The sequence below is a fragment of the Mytilus edulis genome, chromosome 13, assembly GCF_963676685.1.
Source record: "Mytilus edulis chromosome 13, xbMytEdul2.2, whole genome shotgun sequence".
NCBI classification, from domain to species: Eukaryota; Metazoa; Mollusca; class Bivalvia; order Mytilida; family Mytilidae; genus Mytilus; species Mytilus edulis.
This window is the reverse complement of record NC_092356.1, coordinates 10874107-10891204: the sequence shown is the minus strand read 5'-3', so window position 1 is coordinate 10891204 and position 17098 is coordinate 10874107. Positions and strand designations below refer to the sequence as shown.

General features: G+C 41.4%; 1 long non-coding RNA gene across 1 annotated transcript; it reads left to right on the top strand.

Annotated features, from left to right (window-relative positions):
- Window positions 1–13939: 13939 nt before the first annotated feature.
- Window positions 13940–16312, top strand: LOC139501085 (uncharacterized). Its single transcript, XR_011658454.1, has 3 exons — window positions 13940–14466; window positions 15211–15279; window positions 16040–16312. It is a non-coding gene; the product is annotated as an uncharacterized lncRNA (long non-coding RNA).
- Window positions 16313–17098: the final 786 nt, after the last annotated feature.

The following is a 17098-nucleotide window of genomic DNA, read 5'->3' as shown; positions in this document are numbered from 1 at the left end:
TATTTACACCACTGGGTCGATGCCACTGCTGGTGGACGTTTCGTCCCCGAGGGTATTACCAGCCCAGTAGTCAACACTTCGGTGTTTACATGAATATCAATATTGTGGTAATTTTTATAAATTTCCCGTTTACAAAACTGAATTTTTCGAAAAACTAAGGATTTTCTTATCCCAGGAATAGATTACATTAGCCGTATTTGGCACAACTTTTTGGAATTTTGGATCCTAAATGCTCTTCAACTTTGTACTTGTTTGGCTTTATAAATATTTTGATATGAGCGTCACTGATGAGTCTTATGTAGACGAAACGCGCGTCTGGCGTACAAAATTATAATCCTGGTACTTTGATAACTATTATCACATTTGATAAGTCCCCAAGTGTCATCCCACAATGGTTTGGTCGAAGATGTTTCAATCATTGTTAAAGGAAGACTTTTTAGACGAACATTTAATGTATTGTGATATGATGAATGGAGTGAAAATCGAAATTCCAGAAGAAGATACCATAACAATATCTTACAACATAGTACCAACGTAAAATGCGATTTCCTTATGTTATTTATGCTGACATTCAATGTAGCTAAGAACAGATAGACACTTGCCAACCTGACAAACTAAAAGCTTACACGGATGTTAACTAACAAAATACACCTTCTGGTTTTACTACCGTGTCCAGTATGCTCATAGGGAATATAAATAAACAAAAGTGTACTCACTGGAAGACATTGTTCAGAGATTTGTGGCTTGTATGGAAGAGATAATGAAGGCGATTGCAGACATCTACATTGATAAAAGACCTGGTGATGACTGAAGAAGATCCCAATGTTTTACAGCGAGTTAAGATTGTCACATGTGCGATGATGAATTAGGTGAAGACAAAGTGCGTGATCACGAGCGTTCGACAGGTAAGTATCGTGGTGCAGCACATAAAAAAAATGTAACTTAGACTGTCAATTACCGGTAAGAAATGCTTTTCATTGATTCGTGTAAGTTTATGTTAAGTTCGTCCGACACCTTATATATTTAGCTTAGAATTTAAAGTTGAACCAATTTAAGGTATGAAAGTCGTGATTTAGGTAGAATAATTAATTTATGATAAATAATTAAAAATAAAATGTTTATCTTACGATTTTATGAAGGGTCATTACGACATGACGAAAACACAACTACTATCTGCTGACCAACTTAATAATAAACACATTAGTGTGGCTGACTATGTTCATGTACTACATGTGTTTACTATTTTTTTTTTTTGAAATTTGAAACAGTGTTGTTTCCAATGGTTGGTATTAACCAAAGTGCATCGTCAAAACTTTAACAATCAATTTGGCTTAAAATTTTCATTGACCTGAACACTAACCTTAGAATCATACCCAGCATCGTATCTGAAAAGTATTCCTTTAAACTGTTGAACAACTCAATGTTTGAAAATACCATGGAAAACACACGTTAACGGGTGAATATAATATTAATGACTACTGATAAGCAACCGTTGAAACTAATAGCTACACCCAACTGTGACCAATTCGTGGTGTATAACGAGTCCATGGTAGTAGTAAACATAAAGAAAACCAAACTAAAGTTTAACAAGCCTGTGTACTAAGGAGCAATTATCTTAGACATTTCAAAGATTTTAAATGTACGACATTCATTTGGACTTTGTGCTTAAACCAACGGGAACAAAGTTCGACAATTGTTTACCGACACTGATAGTTAAGCCTATTAAATTTAAACCGACGACTTTTACAAAGACATATCTCACATTCAAAACAAGATTGACACATCAAACTATTGTATGGTCAACCCGTTTTCGAATTCCGACCAACGTCAACAACAAAAAAATGATTGGTATGCATCTGGTGGTCAAATAATGGCTAACTTTGTATGGATGTTTACAAGATGTGTTAATATCGAATCGGTGATGGTCAACACACCAGGAAAGCTAAAGGAACGAAGAAACAAGTCAATTGACAGAACATTACATTTAACGATTGCAAGACGTGTTTGATGACCTTTTAACCCTTCCATTATGAGACCTAGAACCCATTGGACGTGTTAGTTTAAGACGACAACAAGCAAAGCGTATTTTCATTCTTACGGACTTTAATTCCCTCTTACGTAATGGTAAATTACTTGAAACTTAAGATCTACTACATCACCGATGAACTTCAGATAAGAGCACCAGTGGTCTGTGGACACTTTTGTTTGTAATTGTCACAATTGTTGTCTGAAGGAAAACCTTGATGAAGTTGCGTTTCCAAGACAGACAAATTTGGACTTTATGGAACTTGAGAAATACATAGGAGTCAATTGCTTGAAGAATTGAACATGAACAACAATCCTATCACTAACATTAAATCTTAGAATAATAATACGGATGCTGCAACAAAACGACGAGTCATGCGTCAATTGAAACACTATACGAAACCGTTAGAATTAAAATTATAATCCGCGTGTAACCAGATAAAGAGAGATATAAAACGACTAGAGAAAGGATATGATACAGTCATTAAAGAACTCGAGAAAAAGGTAGATGAGTTAAGACCACTCTGCACCAAGAACTCGAGGTAAATCAGATTAAAAACTCGACACATAAAACATTGATGAACTCTTGAAACTTTAGTTGTCAATAGAAGCTTAAGACCAAAACAAGGAAAATCTAGAGAGTCTGAGGATGTGTATTCTATCGAAACATGCTGGTGGGAGATTAAAATCCGTTAGTGGTTTATTATTTGGTAAAGACGTAGTACAGATGTTTAAGCCTTCACCACATTAATACTCGCATAACGAAAGTATCCTTTATAATCTTGGTCAAATTGTCAAAGCCTATACTTGCTAAAAGGTTGGTACTGCAAATCTTATTGTTTAAATCAAGAGTTTATGGACTTAGGTTACCCTTTTCATGGAACAAAGACCTCTTTCACCCACACCTGTTTTGTTTTCGCAAGACCTTTCCGATGCGGTTCAAATCCTGAACCGTCTTTTAAGTTAAGGTTCATAAAAAGAACTTTGTACTTTTTCGTCAGTAAAATCCTTGATGCGATACCTTTGAGCTTAAGTTTTTAACACTTGGGACACCGGTTAAGACTTTTCTCGGTCCACCTTTTTAAACATTCTTTTCTTTAAAGTTTAAAACTGTGTCCGTCCCCTACTTTAAATTTAACCTGTTTCAATGAAAGAAGGTTACCAAACAAGTTCCATACACTTTAAATTCGTGTTCTTTTTTACTAGCATTATAAGAAGCCATCTTAATTTATCTATATTTGGAGGTGTTGTACTAATGAAAGATATTGGCCATTATAGGGATTCAAAGGTGTGCCTTAATATACTTTTCATATTAACCACACATGCTTTCGGAAATCCTAGGCTTATCTCTATCTACGGCAATGTTCCGAACCAGACCTATCTCATTTTAAAGGTATTGACCCGAGCTATTCGCCACTTCAAAAATTTTCGGGGAACCGGCACTGTCTGGCCACCACAGAGGTTCAAAATTGTCCATTTACGTACATGTATTTTCTATATCAACAATACATTCGGTATTCCTCGACATATCCCTACGGCAAAGTTCCGAACCGGGTCTGGCTGATTTTAAAGGTACTGACCAAGGCTATTACCAACTTAAATATTTTCTGGGATCTGGGCCTGTCTGGCCACCACAGGGGTTCTAGGGTGCCCCTAAACGTCAATTTCCGTATTAACCACACATTCGGTACTTTTCGGCATATACTTACGCCAAAGTTCCAAACCGAACCTAGCTCATTTTAAAGGTATTAATCCAAGCTATTCCCCTCTGAAATATTTTTCTGGGATCCGGGCCCGTCTGGCCACCACAGAGGGTCAAAGGTGCCCCTTAACGTAATTTTCCGTATTAACAATTGCAATATGCATATATTCGATACTTTTCGGCATATACCAACGGCAAAGTTCCGAACCGGACCTAGTTCATTTTAAAGGTATTGACCCAAGCTATTCCCCACTTAAATATTTTTCTGGGATCCGGGCCCGTCTGGCCACCACAGAGGTTCAAAGTTGCCAATTTACGTATTTTCCATACCAACCACACATTCGGTACTCCTCGACATATCCCTACGGCAAAGTTCCGAACCGGACCTAGCTCATTTTAAAGGTATTGACCCAAGCTATTCCCCACTTAAATATTTTTCTGGGATCCGGGCCCGTCTGGCCACCACAGAGGTTCAAAGTTGCCAATTTACGTATTTTCCATACCAACCACACATTCGGTACTCCTCGACATATCCCTACGGCAAAGTTCCGAACCGGACCTAGCTCATTTCAAAGGTATTGATCCAAGCTATTTGCCACTTAAATATTTTTCTGGGATCCGGGCCCGTCTGGCCACCACAGAGGTTCAAAGGTGACCCTTGACGTAATTTGCCGTATTAACCATATGCATACATTCGATACTTTTCGGCATATACCAACGGCAAAGTTCCGAACCGGACCTAGCTCATTTTAAAGGTATTGACCCAAGCTATTCCCCACTTAAATATTTTTCTGGGATCCGGGCCCGTCTGGCCACCACAGAGGTTCAAAGTTGCCAATTTACGTATTTTCCATACCAACCACACATTCGGTACTCCTCGACATATCCCTACGGCAAAGTTCCGAACCGGACCTAGCTCATTTCAAAGGTATTGATCCAAGCTATTTGCCACTTAAATATTTTTCTGGGATCCGGGCCCGTCTGGCCACCACAGAGGTTCAAAGGTGACCCTTGACGTAATTTGCCGTATTAACCATATGCATACATTCGATACTTTTCGGCATATACCAACGGCAAAGTTCCGAACCGGACCTAGTTCATTTTAAAGGTATTGACCCAAGCTATTCCCCACTTAAATATTTTTCTGGGATCCGGGCCTGTCTGGCCACCACAGAGGTTCAAAGTTGCCAATTTACGTATTTTCCATACCAACCACACATTCGGTACTCCTCGACATATCCCTACGGCAAAGTTCCGAACCGGACCTAGCTCATTTTAAAGGTATTGACCCAAGCTATTCCCCACTTAAATATTTTTCTGGGATCCGGGCCCGTCTGGCCACCACAGAGGTTCAAAGTTGCCAATTTACGTATTTTCCATACCAACCACACATTCGGTACTCCTCGACATATCCCTACGGCAAAGTTCCGAACCGGACCTAGCTCATTTCAAAGGTATTGATCCAAGCTATTTGCCACTTAAATATTTTTCTGGGATCCGGGCCCGTCTGGCCACCACAGAGGTTCAAAGGTGACCCTTGACGTAATTTGCCGTATTAACCATATGCATACATTCGATACTTTTCGGCATATACCAACGGCAAAGTTCCGAACCGGACCTAGTTCATTTTAAAGGTATTGACCCAAGCTATTCCCCACTTAAATATTTTTCTGGGATCCGGGCCTGTCTGGCCACCACAGAGGTTCAAAGTTGCCAATTTACGTATTTTCCATACCAACCACACATTCGGTACTCCTCGACATATCCCTACGGCAAAGTTCCGAACCGGACCTAGCTCATTTTAAAGGTATTGACCCAAGCTATTCCCCACTTAAATATTTTTCTGGGATCCGGGCCCGTCTGGCCACCACAGAGGTTCAAAGTTGCCAATTTACGTATTTTCCATACCAACCACACATTCGGTACTCCTCGACATATCCCTACGGCAAAGTTCCGAACCGGACCTAGCTCATTTCAAAGGTATTGATCCAAGCTATTTGCCACTTAAATATTTTTCTGGGATCCGGGCCCGTCTGGCCACCACAGAGGTTCAAAGGTGACCCTTGACGTAATTTGCCGTATTAACCATATGCATACATTCGATACTTTTCGGCATATACCAACGGCAAAGTTCCGAACCGGACCTAGTTCATTTTAAAGGTATTGACCCAAGCTATTCCCCACTTAAATATTTTTCTGGGATCCGGGCCTGTCTGGCCACCACAGAGGTTCAAAGTTGCCAATTTACGTATTTTCCATACCAACCACACATTCGGTACTCCTCGACATATCCCTACGGCAAAGTTCCGAACCGGACCTAGCTCATTTTAAAGGTATTGACCCAAGCTATTCCCCACTTAAATATTTTTCTGGGATCCGGGCCCGTCTGGCCACCACAGAGGTTCAAAGTTGCCAATTTACGTATTTTCCATACCAACCACACATTCGGTACTCCTCGACATATCCCTACGGCAAAGTTCCGAACCGGACCTAGCTCATTTCAAAGGTATTGATCCAAGCTATTTGCCACTTAAATATTTTTCTGGGATCCGGGCCCGTCTGGCCACCACAGAGGTTCAAAGGTGACCCTTGACGTAATTTGCCGTATTAACCATATGCATACATTCGATACTTTTCGGCATATACCAACGGCAAAGTTCCGAACCGGACCTAGTTCATTTTAAAGGTATTGACCCAAGCTATTCCCCACTTAAATATTTTTCTGGGATCCGGGCCTGTCTGGCCACCACAGAGGTTCAAAGTTGCCAATTTACGTATTTTCCATACCAACCACACATTCGGTACTCCTCGACATATCCCTACGGCAAAGTTCCGAACCGGACCTAGCTCATTTTAAAGGTATTGACCCAAGCTATTCCCCACTTAAATATTTTTCTGGGATCCGGGCCCGTCTGGCCACCACAGAGGTTCAAAGTTGCCAATTTACGTATTTTCCATACCAACCACACATTCGGTACTCCTCGACATATCCCTACGGCAAAGTTCCGAACCGGACCTAGCTCATTTCAAAGGTATTGATCCAAGCTATTTGCCACTTAAATATTTTTCTGGGATCCGGGCCCGTCTGGCCACCACAGAGGTTCAAAGGTGACCCTTGACGTAATTTGCCGTATTAACCATATGCATACATTCGATACTTTTCGGCATATACCAACGGCAAAGTTCCGAACCGGACCTAGTTCATTTTAAAGGTATTGACCCAAGCTATTCCCCACTTAAATATTTTTCTGGGATCCGGGCCTGTCTGGCCACCACAGAGGTTCAAAGTTGCCAATTTACGTATTTTCCATACCAACCACACATTCGGTACTCCTCGACATATCCCTACGGCAAAGTTCCGAACCGGACCTAGCTCATTTTAAAGGTATTGACCCAAGCTATTCCCCACTTAAATATTTTTCTGGGATCCGGGCCCGTCTGGCCACCACAGAGGTTCAAAGTTGCCAATTTACGTATTTTCCATACCAACCACACATTCGGTACTCCTCGACATATCCCTACGGCAAAGTTCCGAACCGGACCTAGCTCATTTCAAAGGTATTAATCCAAGCTATTTGCCACTTAAATATTTTTCTGGGATCCGGGCCCGTCTGGCCACCACAGAGGTTCAAAGGTGACCCTTGACGTAATTTGCCGTATTAACCATATGCATACATTCGATACTTTTCGGCATATACCAACGGCAAAGTTCCGAACCGGACCTAGTTCATTTTAAAGGTATTGACCCAAGCTATTCCCCACTTAAATATTTTTCTGGGATCCGGGCCCGTCTGGCCACCACAGAGGTTCAAAGTTGCCAATTTACGTATTTTCCATACCAACCACACATTCGGTACTCCTCGACATATCCCTACGGCAAAGTTCCGAACCGGACCTAGCTCATTTCAAAGGTATTAATCCAAGCTATTTGCCACTTAAATATTTTTCTGGGATCCGGGCCCGTCTGGCCACCACAGAGGTTCAAAGGTGACCCTTGACGTAATTTGCCGTATTAACCATATGCATACATTCGATACTTTTCGGCATATACCAACGGCAAAGTTCCGAACCGGACCTAGTTCATTTTAAAGGTATTGACCCAAGCTATTCCCCACTTAAATATTTTTCTGGGATCCGGGCCTGTCTGGCCACCACAGAGGTTCAAAGTTGCCAATTTACGTATTTTCCATACCAACCACACATTCGGTACTCCTCGACATATCCCTACGGCAAAGTTCCGAACCGGACCTAGCTCATTTTAAAGGTATTGACCCAAGCTATTCCCCACTTAAATATTTTTCTGGGATCCGGGCCCGTCTGGCCACCACAGAGGTTCAAAGTTGCCAATTTACGTATTTTCCATACCAACCACACATTCGGTACTCCTCGACATATCCCTACGGCAAAGTTCCGAACCGGACCTAGCTCATTTCAAAGGTATTGATCCAAGCTATTTGCCACTTAAATATTTTTCTGGGATCCGGGCCCGTCTGGCCACCACAGAGGTTCAAAGGTGACCCTTGACGTAATTTGCCGTATTAACCATATGCATACATTCGATACTTTTCGGCATATACCAACGGCAAAGTTCCGAACCGGACCTAGTTCATTTTAAAGGTATTGACCCAAGCTATTCCCCACTTAAATATTTTTCTGGGATCCGGGCCTGTCTGGCCACCACAGAGGTTCAAAGTTGCCAATTTACGTATTTTCCATACCAACCACACATTCGGTACTCCTCGACATATCCCTACGGCAAAGTTCCGAACCGGACCTAGCTCATTTTAAAGGTATTGACCCAAGCTATTCCCCACTTAAATATTTTTCTGGGATCCGGGCCCGTCTGGCCACCACAGAGGTTCAAAGTTGCCAATTTACGTATTTTCCATACCAACCACACATTCGGTACTCCTCGACATATCCCTACGGCAAAGTTCCGAACCGGACCTAGCTCATTTCAAAGGTATTGATCCAAGCTATTTGCCACTTAAATATTTTTCTGGGATCCGGGCCCGTCTGGCCACCACAGAGGTTCAAAGGTGACCCTTGACGTAATTTGCCGTATTAACCATATGCATACATTCGATACTTTTCGGCATATACCAACGGCAAAGTTCCGAACCGGACCTAGTTCATTTTAAAGGTATTGACCCAAGCTATTCCCCACTTAAATATTTTTCTGGGATCCGGGCCTGTCTGGCCACCACAGAGGTTCAAAGTTGCCAATTTACGTATTTTCCATACCAACCACACATTCGGTACTCCTCGACATATCCCTACGGCAAAGTTCCGAACCGGACCTAGCTCATTTTAAAGGTATTGACCCAAGCTATTCCCCACTTAAATATTTTTCTGGGATCCGGGCCCGTCTGGCCACCACAGAGGTTCAAAGTTGCCAATTTACGTATTTTCCATACCAACCACACATTCGGTACTCCTCGACATATCCCTACGGCAAAGTTCCGAACCGGACCTAGCTCATTTCAAAGGTATTGATCCAAGCTATTTGCCACTTAAATATTTTTCTCGGATCCGGGCCCGTCTGGCCACCACAGAGGTTCAAAGGTGACCCTTGACGTAATTTGCCGTATTAACCATATGCATACATTCGATACTTTTCGGCATATACCAACGGCAAAGTTCCGAACCGGACCTAGTTCATTTTAAAGGTATTGACCCAAGCTATTCCCCACTTAAATATTTTTCTGGGATCCGGGCCTGTCTGGCCACCACAGAGGTTCAAAGTTGCCAATTTACGTATTTTCCATACCAACCACACATTCGGTACTCCTCGACATATCCCTACGGCAAAGTTCCGAACCGGACCTAGCTCATTTTAAAGGTATTGACCCAAGCTATTCCCCACTTAAATATTTTTCTGGGATCCGGGCCCGTCTGGCCACCACAGAGGTTCAAAGTTGCCAATTTACGTATTTTCCATACCAACCACACATTCGGTACTCCTCGACATATCCCTACGGCAAAGTTCCGAACCGGACCTAGCTCATTTCAAAGGTATTGATCCAAGCTATTTGCCACTTAAATATTTTTCTGGGATCCGGGCCCGTCTGGCCACCACAGAGGTTCAAAGGTGACCCTTGACGTAATTTGCCGTATTAACCATATGCATACATTCGATACTTTTCGGCATATACCAACGGCAAAGTTCCGAACCGGACCTAGTTCATTTTAAAGGTATTGACCCAAGCTATTCCCCACTTAAATATTTTTCTGGGATCCGGGCCTGTCTGGCCACCACAGAGGTTCAAAGTTGCCAATTTACGTATTTTCCATACCAACCACACATTCGGTACTCCTCGACATATCCCTACGGCAAAGTTCCGAACCGGACCTAGCTCATTTTAAAGGTATTGACCCAAGCTATTCCCCACTTAAATATTTTTCTGGGATCCGGGCCCGTCTGGCCACCACAGAGGTTCAAAGTTGCCAATTTACGTATTTTCCATACCAACCACACATTCGGTACTCCTCGACATATCCCTACGGCAAAGTTCCGAACCGGACCTAGCTCATTTCAAAGGTATTGATCCAAGCTATTTGCCACTTAAATATTTTTCTGGGATCCGGGCCCGTCTGGCCACCACAGAGGTTCAAAGGTGACCCTTGACGTAATTTGCCGTATTAACCATATGCATACATTCGATACTTTTCGGCATATACCAACGGCAAAGTTCCGAACCGGACCTAGTTCATTTTAAAGGTATTGACCCAAGCTATTCCCCACTTAAATATTTTTCTGGGATCCGGGCCTGTCTGGCCACCACAGAGGTTCAAAGTTGCCAATTTACGTATTTTCCATACCAACCACACATTCGGTACTCCTCGACATATCCCTACGGCAAAGTTCCGAACCGGACCTAGCTCATTTTAAAGGTATTGACCCAAGCTATTCCCCACTTAAATATTTTTCTGGGATCCGGGCCCGTCTGGCCACCACAGAGGTTCAAAGTTGCCAATTTACGTATTTTCCATACCAACCACACATTCGGTACTCCTCGACATATCCCTACGGCAAAGTTCCGAACCGGACCTAGCTCATTTCAAAGGTATTGATCCAAGCTATTTGCCACTTAAATATTTTTCTGGGATCCGGGCCCGTCTGGCCACCACAGAGGTTCAAAGGTGACCCTTGACGTAATTTGCCGTATTAACCATATGCATACATTCGATACTTTTCGGCATATACCAACGGCAAAGTTCCGAACCGGACCTAGTTCATTTTAAAGGTATTGACCCAAGCTATTCCCCACTTAAATATTTTTCTGGGATCCGGGCCTGTCTGGCCACCACAGAGGTTCAAAGTTGCCAATTTACGTATTTTCCATACCAACCACACATTCGGTACTCCTCGACATATCCCTACGGCAAAGTTCCGAACCGGACCTAGCTCATTTTAAAGGTATTGACCCAAGCTATTCCCCACTTAAATATTTTTCTGGGATCCGGGCCCGTCTGGCCACCACAGAGGTTCAAAGTTGCCAATTTACGTATTTTCCATACCAACCACACATTCGGTACTCCTCGACATATCCCTACGGCAAAGTTCCGAACCGGACCTAGCTCATTTCAAAGGTATTGATCCAAGCTATTTGCCACTTAAATATTTTTCTGGGATCCGGGCCCGTCTGGCCACCACAGAGGTTCAAAGGTGACCCTTGACGTAATTTGCCGTATTAACCATATGCATACATTCGATACTTTTCGGCATATACCAACGGCAAAGTTCCGAACCGGACCTAGTTCATTTTAAAGGTATTGACCCAAGCTATTCCCCACTTAAATATTTTTCTGGGATCCGGGCCTGTCTGGCCACCACAGAGGTTCAAAGTTGCCAATTTACGTATTTTCCATACCAACCACACATTCGGTACTCCTCGACATATCCCTACGGCAAAGTTCCGAACCGGACCTAGCTCATTTTAAAGGTATTGACCCAAGCTATTCCCCACTTAAATATTTTTCTGGGATCCGGGCCCGTCTGGCCACCACAGAGGTTCAAAGTTGCCAATTTACGTATTTTCCATACCAACCACACATTCGGTACTCCTCGACATATCCCTACGGCAAAGTTCCGAACCGGACCTAGCTCATTTCAAAGGTATTGATCCAAGCTATTTGCCACTTAAATATTTTTCTGGGATCCGGGCCCGTCTGGCCACCACAGAGGTTCAAAGGTGACCCTTGACGTAATTTGCCGTATTAACCATATGCATACATTCGATACTTTTCGGCATATACCAACGGCAAAGTTCCGAACCGGACCTAGTTCATTTTAAAGGTATTGACCCAAGCTATTCCCCACTTAAATATTTTTCTGGGATCCGGGCCTGTCTGGCCACCACAGAGGTTCAAAGTTGCCAATTTACGTATTTTCCATACCAACCACACATTCGGTACTCCTCGACATATCCCTACGGCAAAGTTCCAAACCGGACCTAGCTCATTTTAAAGGTATTGACCCAAGCTATTCCCCACTTAAATATTTTTCTGGGATCCGGGCCCGTCTGGCCACCACAGAGGTTCAAAGTTGCCAATTTACGTATTTTCCATACCAACCACACATTCGGTACTCCTCGACATATCCCTACGGCAAAGTTCCGAACCGGACCTAGCTCATTTCAAAGGTATTGATCCAAGCTATTTGCCACTTAAATATTTTTCTGGGATCCGGGCCCGTCTGGCCACCACAGAGGTTCAAAGGTGACCCTTGACGTAATTTGCCGTATTAACCATATGCATACATTCGATACTTTTCGGCATATACCAACGGCAAAGTTCCGAACCGGACCTAGTTCATTTTAAAGGTATTGACCCAAGCTATTCCCCACTTAAATATTTTTCTGGGATCCGGGCCTGTCTGGCCACCACAGAGGTTCAAAGTTGCCAATTTACGTATTTTCCATACCAACCACACATTCGGTACTCCTCGACATATCCCTACGGCAAAGTTCCGAACCGGACCTAGCTCATTTTAAAGGTATTGACCCAAGCTATTCCCCACTTAAATATTTTTCTGGGATCCGGGCCCGTCTGGCCACCACAGAGGTTCAAAGTTGCCAATTTACGTATTTTCCATACCAACCACACATTCGGTACTCCTCGACATATCCCTACGGCAAAGTTCCGAACCGGACCTAGCTCATTTCAAAGGTATTGATCCAAGCTATTTGCCACTTAAATATTTTTCTGGGATCCGGGCCCGTCTGGCCACCACAGAGGTTCAAAGGTGACCCTTGACGTAATTTGCCGTATTAACCATATGCATACATTCGATACTTTTCGGCATATACCAACGGCAAAGTTCCGAACCGGACCTAGTTCATTTTAAAGGTATTGACCCAAGCTATTCCCCACTTAAATATTTTTCTGGGATCCGGGCCTGTCTGGCCACCACAGAGGTTCAAAGTTGCCAATTTACGTATTTTCCATACCAACCACACATTCGGTACTCCTCGACATATCCCTACGGCAAAGTTCCGAACCGGACCTAGCTCATTTTAAAGGTATTGACCCAAGCTATTCCCCACTTAAATATTTTTCTGGGATCCGGGCCCGTCTGGCCACCACAGAGGTTCAAAGTTGCCAATTTACGTATTTTCCATACCAACCACACATTCGGTACTCCTCGACATATCCCTACGGCAAAGTTCCGAACCGGACCTAGCTCATTTCAAAGGTATTGATCCAAGCTATTTGCCACTTAAATATTTTTCTGGGATCCGGGCCCGTCTGGCCACCACAGAGGTTCAAAGGTGACCCTTGACGTAATTTGCCGTATTAACCATATGCATACATTCGATACTTTTCGGCATATACCAACGGCAAAGTTCCGAACCGGACCTAGTTCATTTTAAAGGTATTGACCCAAGCTATTCCCCACTTAAATATTTTTCTGGGATCCGGGCCTGTCTGGCCACCACAGAGGTTCAAAGTTGCCAATTTACGTATTTTCCATACCAACCACACATTCGGTACTCCTCGACATATCCCTACGGCAAAGTTCCGAACCGGACCTAGCTCATTTTAAAGGTATTGACCCAAGCTATTCCCCACTTAAATATTTTTCTGGGATCCGGGCCCGTCTGGCCACCACAGAGGTTCAAAGTTGCCAATTTACGTATTTTCCATACCAACCACACATTCGGTACTCCTCGACATATCCCTACGGCAAAGTTCCGAACCGGACCTGGGTCAGGATCCCTAATAGACCTTGAGATGAGGAACTCAGATGACGTAATTAAAAAAAATATTAGTCCGCCATACAATTGTGGATGCTGTGATTTTAAAAATGGACATAAATGAACAATAAGAACTGTTTTATAGAGCTGGTGTGATGAGAAAAGAAAGATGTAGATTTGACCTGAAATAAATTATTAGAAAGGACAATTTTTTTATTGAATTTTATGATCCGAATTTTGGGATTATTTCATGAGGAGAGTGACATTTTTCACCATCTTCCGGGGTCCATCAATTTGCGAAAAAAGTAATCTCACTTGCCACCCCGAAAATTTAACCAGACATGTATAAATGTATCAGCTTCGATATGAGCCATCATACATGTTCAAGTAAACGATATGGACTGAGCAACGGAGGAAAACGTTACCATTACGGCCTATGGAGAATTAATTGTAAATGTATACCCAAATTAGAAGCTTAATTCCAGAAGTTTTCAGGCTGATTTATGGATGATTTCACCTTGTACACCACCGAAAATGATGGTTAGTAGTTTTTTTATTTATACCTTGTTATTATAAATGGTTTAAGATAAATATTATTGATAAAGATCAGCAAAAACTCAATGAAACTTTGCTTTTAAAATGCATTACTGGCACGGGGCTGAACACTTTTTTTAGGCACAATCATAACTTTGTTTACTTCCGAGAGATCCGAAAGGAATTTGTTTACTATATTGAAAAAGGCAAGAAACAACTTTTAAATATTATTAAATTGTAAGTAAACATGACACAATATAGTCTTTGTTATGTAATTATCACTTCGGTCTACAGGAATACCTGATAATCAAGGGAGATAACACACTTCATACGAGTAAAGTGAGATACATCATCGCATGTGCTTTTATCCAATGATTTGACCCCTGGTCAGTAGATATCATATGCAAAAAAACAGAAAAAACATGTACATGTTTTAAGAAAATCATGAACTAATATTTTTAATGCACTTGAGCAAAACAATAGATATTGTCATTTCTGAGTGAAAAGGGGGAGGGTCAAACCTTTTTGAAAACAATATTTCTGCACCTATTCAACTATTAAGCTAGTTAGCTACTACCCATTGCTTCTAAAATAAAAGGTTTAAATGAAGGTGACTAAGCCACAAGGGAGAAGCATTTGTCTTTCTTTGTGATTAAACTTTCAAGAATTAGATTTTTCTCTCTCAATAGTATTTCTGTATTTAAATCAAATGATAACACAGCCTGAGTAATTTTTTTTGTCTTATTTCAGTTCCAGACATATCATTACTTTTTAACCTGAGATGGCAAACTAGAGGTTTTAAAAAGTCCTGAATAACTGGTAAGCATTTTGCTTTATTAGGCAAGCTCTAAATTGTTTATTTATGGTATTTATGCAATTGAAATTACAGTCGGTATGTTAAAAATATGCAAATATGAAAACTGTTGCTATGGTCTTGGTATTAAATGAAAAGGCTTAGTTACAGATCGTTTCGACTCAATATTTCGAGTTAAATCTTGCGGTAACTGTTTCTCACGTAACACTGCAAACTATATTTAGCTCTATTTTGATCTGTCGTTATTTAATGACGCCATAATACATGTGATGTCACAATGTTTCCTTTAAAACCTCATGTGGATTTCTCACTAATAAAAGGTTTTCACTGAAATACATGTTAAAAACATTTTTTCTCAAATAGAATTATGTGAAAGGACAAGTTTTGAAAATTTGCACTATATTGCACTCTAATTATATGATAAGGATGACTTTCCAAGTAGTTAAGAGTGCTTTCCACAGTTTTAAATACCAGATTTCCACTAGTAAGAATAATTATTTTGGTGTTGGTTTTTTATAAAATCTTCATTTTTGCATAATTTCTCTGTCAAAATGCACTTTAAGGCACAAGAAAATTTTATAGAATGCTTTAACAGGGTCTGCGTATTGTAATTAAAGGTTATAATCAGAAGTTTTGTCCTTGTTTTGACTAGTGAAGGTATTCTGGAAGAAATTAATTATACAAACACATTGTATTCAAATAAATGAATATAGCGACGAAAGTGTCATTGCCGTATAGTGCTAAAACAACTTTATTTTTTTTCAGAAATGGACAAAAATACACAGATTTATTCAGAATGTTATACCGATGAAGATCACATAAAAATATTTGGAAAAATCAGAAGTATGAATTTCAATATGGGTCAGGATCCCTAATAGACCTTGAGATGAGGAACTCAGATGACGTAATTAAAAAAATATTAGTCCGCCATACAATTGTGGATGCTGTGATTTTAAAATGGACATAAATGAACAATAAGAACTGTTTTATAGAGCTGGTGTGATGAGAAAAGAAGATGTAGATTTGACCTGAAATAAATTATTAGAAAGGACAATTTTTTTATTGAATTTTATGATCGAATTTTGGGATTATTTCATGAGGAGAGTGACATTTTTCACCATCTTCCGGGGTCCATCAATTTGCGAAAAAAGTAATCTCACTTGCCACCCCGAAAATTTAACCAGACATGTATAAATGTATCAGCTTCGATATGAGCCATCATACATGTTCAAGTAAACGATATGGACTGAGCAACGGAGGAAAACGTTACCATTACGGCCTATGGAGAATTAATTGTAAATGTATACCCACCTAGCTCATTTCAAAGGTATTGATCCAAGCTATTTGCCACTTAAATATTTTTCTGGGATCCGGGCCCGTCTGGCCACCACAGAGGTTCAAAGGTGACCCTTGACGTAATTTGCCGTATTAACCATATGCATACATTCGATACTTTTCGGCATATACCAACGGCAAAGTTCCGAACCGGACCTAGTTCATTTTAAAGGTATTGACCCAAGCTATTCCCCACTTAAATATTTTTCTGGGATCCGGGCCTGTCTGGCCACCACAGAGGTTCAAAGTTGCCAATTTACGTATTTTCCATACCAACCACACATTCGGTACTCCTCGACATATCCCTACGGCAAAGTTCCGAACCGGACCTAGCTCATTTTAAAGGTATTGACCCAAGCTATTCCCCACTTAAATATTTTTCTGGGATCCGGGCCCGTCTGGCCACCACAGAGGTTCAAAGTTGCCAATTTACGTATTTTCCATACCAACCACACATTCGGTACTCCTCGACATATCCCTACGCAAAGT